At 37.3% G+C, this 9248-nt stretch overlaps 1 pseudogene; it reads left to right on the forward strand.

Moving 5' to 3' along the window:
* The first annotated feature begins 308 nt into the window (after positions 1–308).
* LOC137945575 (subtilisin-like protease SBT4.3) lies at positions 309–4024 on the forward strand (annotated as a pseudogene).
* The last annotated feature ends 5224 nt before the right edge of the window (positions 4025–9248 follow it).

Consider the following 9248-nt stretch of genomic DNA (forward strand, 5'->3'; position numbering starts at 1 on the left):
TTGTGAATCTGGACATGCTTTAATAAGACAGTATTAATTGATTTTGATCTGGATACAGTGATTTCGCTACTGATCGTTTAAAGTCTCTACGTATAAATTGCATATCGCCTGCTTTGGCCTTCCCATTCTTACCGGCGTTCAACCATGGCTAACATTCTCTGGTTTTCTTCCTACGCCTTCCTTTCAACACTCTTTTCTATTCTTGTTCTCTCTCGCGCCATTGCTGCTGAGAAGAAGGTAACCCCCTACCCTCTCCCGTTTTCTCTCTCTTCCTCTCTGTCTGCTGACAGATGTTGTTGCAGGTTTATATTGTGTATATGGGAGCCAAGCAGGAGAATGAACTTGCTGCCGTAAATCAACATAGTAGCATTCTTCAAGAAGTCCTCCAGGATGGGTAAGTGGGGATGATTCATTTCCATTGATGGATCGACAGATAGCATGAGATACATAAACTTGAATTTTCTTTTTTCTGTTTGTAGTTTTCCATTAGTAATAGCTTTATTTTCAACTAACATGGCATCCATTGGCTCTATAACTGAAGCTTACTGCAAGACTCACTGGTATACAGCTACAAAAGAAGTTTCAATGGTTTTGCAGCGAAGCTCACTGAAGAAGAGAGCAGAAAGATTGCTGGTCAGATTATCTAACATTTCTGTTTTTTGGCTTATACAGAAGTGAAAACTGATCATTGCATCTTGTTTCAATGGTTGTGCAGGTCGGGAAGGTGTAGTCTCTGTCTTCCCGAGTATAAATTATCAGCTCCACACAACAAGATCTTGGGATTTTTTGGGTTTATCAAAATCCATAAAGAGGGTTCCCATTGTTGAGAGTGATCTCATTGTGGGTGTACTTGATACTGGACTGTGGCCAGAGTCATAAAATTTTAATGATCATGGACTTGGTCCTCCTCCTAAGAAATGGAAAGGCATTTGCGAGACAAAAAACTTTACTTGCAACAAGTAAGTTTTATGTATTTCTATAAATAGTGTACACCTGATCAATGATAATAATTGTAATATTATTCTACATTCTTATATTCTACATGGTATCAAGTAGCAATTCTATAATTTGAGTTTGTCTCTAATTTAACCACATTTTATCTCTATCTGTATCATTATTTTTATCTTTATCTTTATCTTTATCACATGATAGCAAAGTAATTGGAGCTCGAGTTGACCCATTCGCTGGTGCCATTTCCCCAAGGGACTTGGATGGTCATGGAAGCCATACAGCATCTACAGTTGCCGGGCGTTCGGTGAAGGGTGCTGCCAGGCGCTCGGTGAAGGGTGCTAGCTTGTATGGTATCGCAAAGGGGGATGCAAGGGGTGGAGTTCCATCTACTAAGATTGCTGTTTACATGGTTTGCTGCGCCAATGGATGCACCAGTCAGGATATCTTGGCTGGTTTTGATGATGCTACTGCTGATGGAGTTGATATTATTTCCGTCTCGCTCGGGCCTGGTGAAGCTCATAACTTCTCAAATGATCCTTTTGCCATTGGTTCATTCCATGCAATAGCTAATGGAATCCTCACCTCGAATTCGGCTGGTAATAGTGGTCCTGGGTTAGGATCAACCTCAAGTGTTGCACCATGGTTGTTATCTGTGGCAGCAAATAGTATTGACAGAAAGATCGTCACCAAAGTTACCCTTGGAAATGGCAGAACTTTTGTGGTATTTACTTAACACTTTATCAATTATTTTCTGTTCTTTCTAGATGCTACTGTGTCAATGGTTTGCACTTATTTTACTGGTAATTTGATTCATAGGGTAGGGCAGTCAACACTTTTTCTTTGAATGGAACAAAGTTTCCTTTGATTGATGGAGCGGATGCAACCTCAGAATGTGACAAACGAAGGGGAAGGTAAATTGCTAAGAGATGTTGACTTCTTAATCTTACAATTTTCTTGAGAGTTATATAAGACTCTTCCATTTATGCTCTTCAACACTCCCCCACAAGCTAGAACTTTATAATTGTTGAATAATAGGTATGAAAGAGTTTTACATGACTTTCATTGTAAGAATCCTCACTGAGCCCCAATTAACATGGTGGAGTCTTACAAAAGTCTCACAGAATAAGTTTAGTTAAAAATATTTTAGTTATATCAGTCTTCTATTTATGATAAATTGTTCTATTGTTTTGAATTCTTTTAGGGAATGTTCTTCTGGATGTTTGGATCCAAAATTAGTGAAAGGAAAGATTTTATTATGTGAAGGTCAAAGTGATGGAATAGAGGTTGTTAGTGTGGGTGCTTGTGGTGTGATTGCTAGTAGTCGTTTACCAGACGTCGCTTTCATTCATCCTCTTCCTACTATTGCTCTATCTCCAACTGCAGGAAATCAAGTTGCATTATACATAAACAAGATAAAGTAAGCAAAGTCTTGATGTTCTTTTTATTTCTAATTCTTCCATTTATATCATTCCACATTTTCATAACCAAACCTCTTTTTGTAGAGATCCTCAAGCAACTATTTTGAAAAGTGAGTCTACACTAGACAAGGAGGCTCCTACTGTTGCTTCATTCTCATCCAAGGGACCAAATATAATAACATGGAACATTCTCAAGGTAATCCTTGATTTGTTTTTGTTGATTTTCAGAACTCCATAAATTTAGTTCATGGAGAAAAAGGGAGAGAAACCCATTGGGAGAAAACTAGAGGAAAAAGAGGTTATGGACTTGATGTCCTAACCCTCCCCTTGAAGCTTTATTTATAGATTAATGAAACTACTGTATTATAATAATACCCCTGAACTTAGGGTTTAGGGTTTTAATCATGAAACTTTAACTTAATTACATTAATGTCATCTCTATGAGATGACCCTATACTTACCATCCTGTCATCATTGTATGTGGGGTTATGGACCTTATCCTTGATTTGTGGGTTTTGAGCTAATCTTTTATATTTCTTGGATGCATGGGTATTCCTTGGACTTCTGGGTTTGGGTCCATCTTCTAACACACTTGGATATGTGGGTCTTTCTTTGTCGTGTGGGTTTGGGCCCTATCTTCCAACACTCTCCCTCAAGTTGGGGTGAGAGTACAGTGTGAACTCCCAGCTTGCTACAAATGATGTATAAAATATTTTTTTGTATAAAATAACACATCTTCCAATATGCCTTCATCTTCTAACAGTTTTAGTTCGCTATGTGCTAATCATCGAAACTTTACATTCACTGAATTGCGTTATATTTTTCTACGATATAGCCAGATATAAGTGCTCCAGGGGTAAGCATCTTGGCTGCCTGGTCTCCTGTATCTCCTCTGACGATGGCACCAGGTGATAAAAGGTCAGCCAAGTATCATATAGTCTCTGGAACATCCATGGCATGCCCCCATGCCACTGCTGCAGCTGCTTATGTGAAGACTTTCCACCCGGATTGGTCTCCCTCTGCAATTAAATCCGCTCTTATGACCACTGGTACTTAATGCTTTCTCTGCTCATCTTGTTTCTCTTATGATCAGAGGTTAATTTCTCTGCATTACTTCATCAGCTTCACCCATGAATCGTACCAGAAACAAGGATAGGGAGTTTGGATATGGAGTAGGAAATGTTAATCCAGTCAAAGCTATAAATCCTGGTCTGGTTTTTGATTCCTCCAAGGAAGACTACATTCAGCTGTTGTGTAACATAGGCTACACGACGGAGAAGGTGAGGCAAATATCTGGGGATCGGAGTAGTTGCCCGGACAAACCAACCGGCTCTGAGAATGATCTCAATTACCCATCAGTGGCTTTTAGGGTTGAACCAGACTCCGACTTCAATGCTAACTTCTCCAGAACTGTCACTAATGTTGGTATGCCCAGATCTGTATACTTTGCAAGGACTGTGCCTCGAATTACCGCAGACATTGAGGTACGAGCAGTTCCTCGGGTTCTCAACTTCACTGCATTGAACCAGAAGAAAGATTTTCAAGTGGTTGTTTTCGGATCTAATCTAAAGAGAGAAACGATTCGATCCTTCTCAGTTGAATGGACTGATGGTAAGCACGTTGTGAGAATTCCTGTTGTTATATATGTTGTATAAGCTGATATTGCATACACCCATCCATGCTCCTCATCGGCAAAGTGTCTTGCCCTTAATTAATAACTCATGTTATGACAAGTAACTGAATAACCATTGTTTGAAACATTGGAATGATACTCTAAAGTAAGTAGGGGCTGCCTTGGCTTCAGAAGACAGTGGGGAGCCTTAAAATCCAATTAAGCGATGGAGAGCTCAAGTTCACTTCCTATGTGCAGAAAGTATCTATTTCTCTCATCCTTAAGCGTGGAAAAGAGCTGACCTATGGACTTGGGAGATGGTTGCCCAATGTCACTTATTAAGGCTATCAACCCAGTCTTTGGAAAGACTGTAGGGAGCTCATTGAGACTCTTTATGAAAAGAGTCTCTTAACATCCTTAGTGCCAGAAAAGGCACAATTGACTACCTCAGACATCTTTTGGTTTTGGTCATTGACCCAAAAAGTAAAGATCAACTTCATCTACTTCATGCACCATCAAACGGTTGACATGGTCAACAATGTTAGGGTCAATGGTCTTCCTTTGGAAAGATCATCACTCTTATTTTGAATGGAGTAGCACTAGAGTGGGAAGAAGCCATAGTGTTCTCTAGGAAGATGACAATTGGCTAAACTTGAAAGGAAGAAATTTGGGTTTGAAAAAGGGCAATGGATCTCAAAGCATACTAAAGGAAAAGATACACAAGGTGAAGAGTATTTGAGTGATGAAGCTACTCTACATCTAGACTAGCCCGATTAATTCGCCTTCATGAAGAGGGAGACAAGTGAAGGGTCCTCTAGTTTTGATAGATTGACGAGACTTGAGGATGGTGTAGCTAACATAAAGGAAACCCTTAATTGACACGAAGGCAGCCCAAATTGAGCTTAAAGAAGGACAAAAGGAGCTTAAAGAGCTCCTCTACTTGTTGGCCCATGTAGCTTCTCAAGAGGGGGTGAATTTAGGATCTCAAATTAAAATGAAGTAGTGCGTAATATAAAAAAATCATGCATAAAACCAATTTTGATGTAAATCAAAGCATGCGCATACCATAAGAGACAAAAGAATTTGTGTCATCGTTGTTCCTCCTATAGGTATTCACCGCCCAAGAACCCTTGCTTGGAAAATTTTACTATTTAAAGCACTAATAGATGGAATTACACAAAGAGATTTCAGTTCTTTTTAAGACACGTGTAGCTCAATACACGTTCATTACAATACCAATCTCCCCAAGAGATAGCTATTAGATTCTAGCTCTAGCTGGCCCTTTCTATCCATATTCTATAGGCTTGATTAACTTTTCAGAAATTTAAACAATAACCAAGAAAAAATAAACACCTTTACTTGGAGAGATCCATCTCCTTGAGATATCCAAACTTCCTCTTCGTTAACAGCACAATGTAGAGTGATTGGAACTTGACTCATATGAATGCAAGGATAGGATGGAAAGAATTGTGGAATTTCAAAGGTAAAGCTCACTCTTTCACTCTCAAACAGTTTTTGAGATATTTTTAAGATTAAGAATAAAGGCTTTGGATATTTTCCAATAAATGCTCAATAAATGCTCATTAACTTCTCAATACATGATTTGGTATGGTATTTATAACTTTCCCAACTCAAACTAGTCATTTTTGCTCGTTTTCAAAAGTTAGTACATTGATTGTACGATCACTATAAAGTGATTGATCGATTAATCGATCATAATTGCTACTTTTCTATTAGATAGTGACTTATTAATCGATGGAGAGATCGATTAATATGTTATCGTTGGTTCTAAAAAGTTAAGTTGATCACTTATTGACTAGGGATGATAGATTAATCTACATTCCCTCTAGTTGTGCAATACAAGTATGATTGATCAATGCATTTTCAGTGATCAATCATATTTTTTGTCTCTTGTTGGAAGATGGGCACAAGTCCACACGACCAAGGAAGACCCACATATCCAAGTGTGTTGGAACATGGGCCCAAGCCCATATGATCAAGGAAGGCCCACATATCCAAGAGTGTTGGAAGATGAGTCCAAGCCCATAAGATATGGGACCCACCATGATCACGTGAGGTGGCATAAGAAATCTAATAGAGCCACAATTATTATGGAAGCAAGTCTCATAGACGAACTTCAGTTTAAAAGCATTTTAGTCATGTTAATCTTATATTTATATTAGGTTATTTAATTATGCTAGGATTTATCTTTTAAGTGTTAGAGTTTGAGTGTAATTGGGACAAAAGAAGTTTAATTGTAATTGGACTCTACTACTTTCCTCTATTATAAATAAAGGTTCATGTACTCTGATTATAATAAGTCAATGATGTATTTCTTTTTTCCATAAATTCAACATGGTATCAGAGCAAGTTCTGTGAGTTGACTCGGTCAACCCACAGAGGTAATGTGATCTTTTCTGATTTATTATCTCTAGCAGTATAGATTAGTATTTCTATTTTTTTTCAATCCTTATACCTGATATTTGATTTACGTTTTCACCTTTATACTGAGCTTTTCATATTACATATTATATATTAACGAAAAGATATTCAAGTCTAATTTCAAAGGAAAAATGATTTTTTTCAATCGGAGTTATCTACAAAGAGCAATCGATATTTGAAGAAACAAAGGTCAGATTGCAAAAGAGGTTTGTGCAGCAGCAGAAAGCTTCAAGTTCTAAACTATTTTATGCCATCAAGGACGAGACTTTATATGGAGAATTATATATCAAAAGAAATATCTGTAAGTATATTTTCTTACCTATTCAAGTAATTCTCGATTTGAATTTTTTATGTGGAGATATTGATCTTGGAAGAGTCAAAGGTCATGCTGGAAAAAGGGGAAAGAGTACATAGTTCGCCAGAGACTGAAATCTATCAGTTTATATATCTTAATCAAAGTTTATTTTATGAAGATATTTTATACTTTTATGAAAGATATTTAAATATAGTTTCATAAAGAGAAAATTTCATATTAATTTGATCTATATTTAAGGATATATTCACATTGGAAGAATCAAAGGTCATATTGGTATACTATTGCATTGAAAAATCCGAATTTAAGCCGATTGATTTGTATCACTTTTTGAATTGCTGTTATTGATCAACTACATCAGGAACATATCTCACGTACTCCTTTTTCAGTTACTACATCTATGTTATTTGGTTCAAGCTGGGAATATTCCCATTACCTCCCAGCTTGAGGAGGAAAAGTAAAAGAAGTACATGAAAGAGGTATTTTATTCCATATGTTGTGGTAAGTTTTATGTGACCAAAATATTCAAGAAAGGGGGAGCACAAAAGATGAAGCTTTGGCATCTAATAAAAAAAATCAGCAAAGAAAATTGAATATCAAGAATCCTGACTCATAGTAATAATTGTGGTAATTATTGGTGATACCTCACTTGGCTTCACTCGATTCTATTTCTCTGGCTGGATTATTATTTGAGGTATTCGCAACATATTCCTTGGTCAACATATTATTTGGTGCAGATACTCGCAACAGATTATTTTATGGGTCCTTTTTACAAGGATTTTTATTATTTTGGTTCGTGTTTTATGGGCCCAGGCCCATTTCAGTTGCAATTATTGTATCTCTTTGGATGAGACATTATTATTGAAGAAGTGGTGGCCTCAGCATCCTATCTTTTTCTTTACCCATTACCCATTGGTTATTTGGCAACCTTTCTCTTACCATCCTTTATTTGACTCTCACATACATCTTTGGGCCAACCTTTTTGCGTGTTGCTTTGGTTGGGAGTTTAAGTCCATTGAGACTTTATCTATATCTATATATATATATATATATGTATCTGTGGGTCTTTTATCGTCATCTTGTGAATGACAGACATTACCCACTTATCATGTTTTTTATTGTCGTTTTGTGAATGACAAGCATTACCCACTTAACATGTCATTTATTTTCGTCTTGTGAATGACAGGTATTACCCACTTATCACATCTTTTATCGTCCTCTTGTGAATGACAGTCATTTATTACCCATTTCTACTTGTGAGATTGTGAGAGTCAGTGCCCAAGTTGGGACACCGTGATGGAGGAGCTTATTACTACATATATGTTACCCCCCCCCCCCCCCCCCCCCCCCCCCCCCCCCCTCCTTAATTGGCATTTATTACTCCTACCACTTGAGAGTCGTTGTCTTGTGGAGGGACACGGTGATAGAGGAGTTTTTACTACACTTCTGAGCACTACGTATAGACCCACTACCTGTGAAAGATAAGAGTGCCACTACCGAAGAATGATAGGAGTGAGCCCTATATCCAACATGAGTTATGACTGGAGTATGGAGTGATATCATACAGCTTGGAGTGATTTTACTCTCACTTATCTTATGTCAGCTGGGCCTCATGGAAGAGAGCACCAACATGAGGGGGAGTGTTGGAAGATATGGAGGATTGTCATTTTATACGAGAAGATCTTTTACATCATTTGCAACAAGCTGGGAGTTTATGATGTTCTCTCACCCCCAGTTTGAGGGGGAGTGTTGGAAGATGGGCCCAAACCCATAAGATATGGGACCCACCATGATCATGTGAGGTGGCATAAAATTTCTTATACAATAAGAAATCTAACAGAGCCACAATTATTATGGAAGAAAGTTTCATATAGGAGTTTCAGTTTAAAGGTGTTTTAGTTATGTTAATCTTCTATTTACATTGGGTTATTTAATTATGCTAGAACTTATCTATAAGTGTTAGAGTTTGTGTAATTGAGACAAAGGTAGTTTAATTGTAATTGGACTCTACGACTTTCCTCTATTATAAATAGAGATTCATGTACTCTGATTATAGTAAGTCAATGAAGTATTTCTCTTTTTCATAGATTGAACATCTCGAACTGAGAAGATTTTGTCTAATTGATCTATCAGGTGGGACGATCGATCATTCCATGTAAAATTTTCTTGCTTGGGTAGAATTGATCGATCAATCCAAATGGGATGATTGATCATGCTTTATAGTATGAAATGACCATGTTCTAGATGATCGATCATGCTTTATATTTTTAGCCTACACACTTTTGAATGATCGATCATTGGCAGAGGTTGGTGGATCATTCTATTTCCAGTTCAACTATGTTGACTTTTAAAGCATGGGAATGTTTTTCATCTAGGTGTTGTACCATGTTTCAAAGAATGTTTATGATGATCTTAAACATGTTTATATGCAATGTATGACCTAATGCTCCGATTTCACAATTGTACTTCAAAGAAGGGAGTTTAGGAATACTCTCTTACATTGTGACTGAGT

This window comes from Aristolochia californica, unplaced genomic scaffold (assembly GCF_029961685.1).
Source record: "Aristolochia californica isolate CCGP_79_NKW_82.1479 unplaced genomic scaffold, dmAriCali1.0.hap1 SCAF_12, whole genome shotgun sequence".
Classification (NCBI taxonomy): Eukaryota; Viridiplantae; Streptophyta; class Magnoliopsida; order Piperales; family Aristolochiaceae; genus Aristolochia; species Aristolochia californica.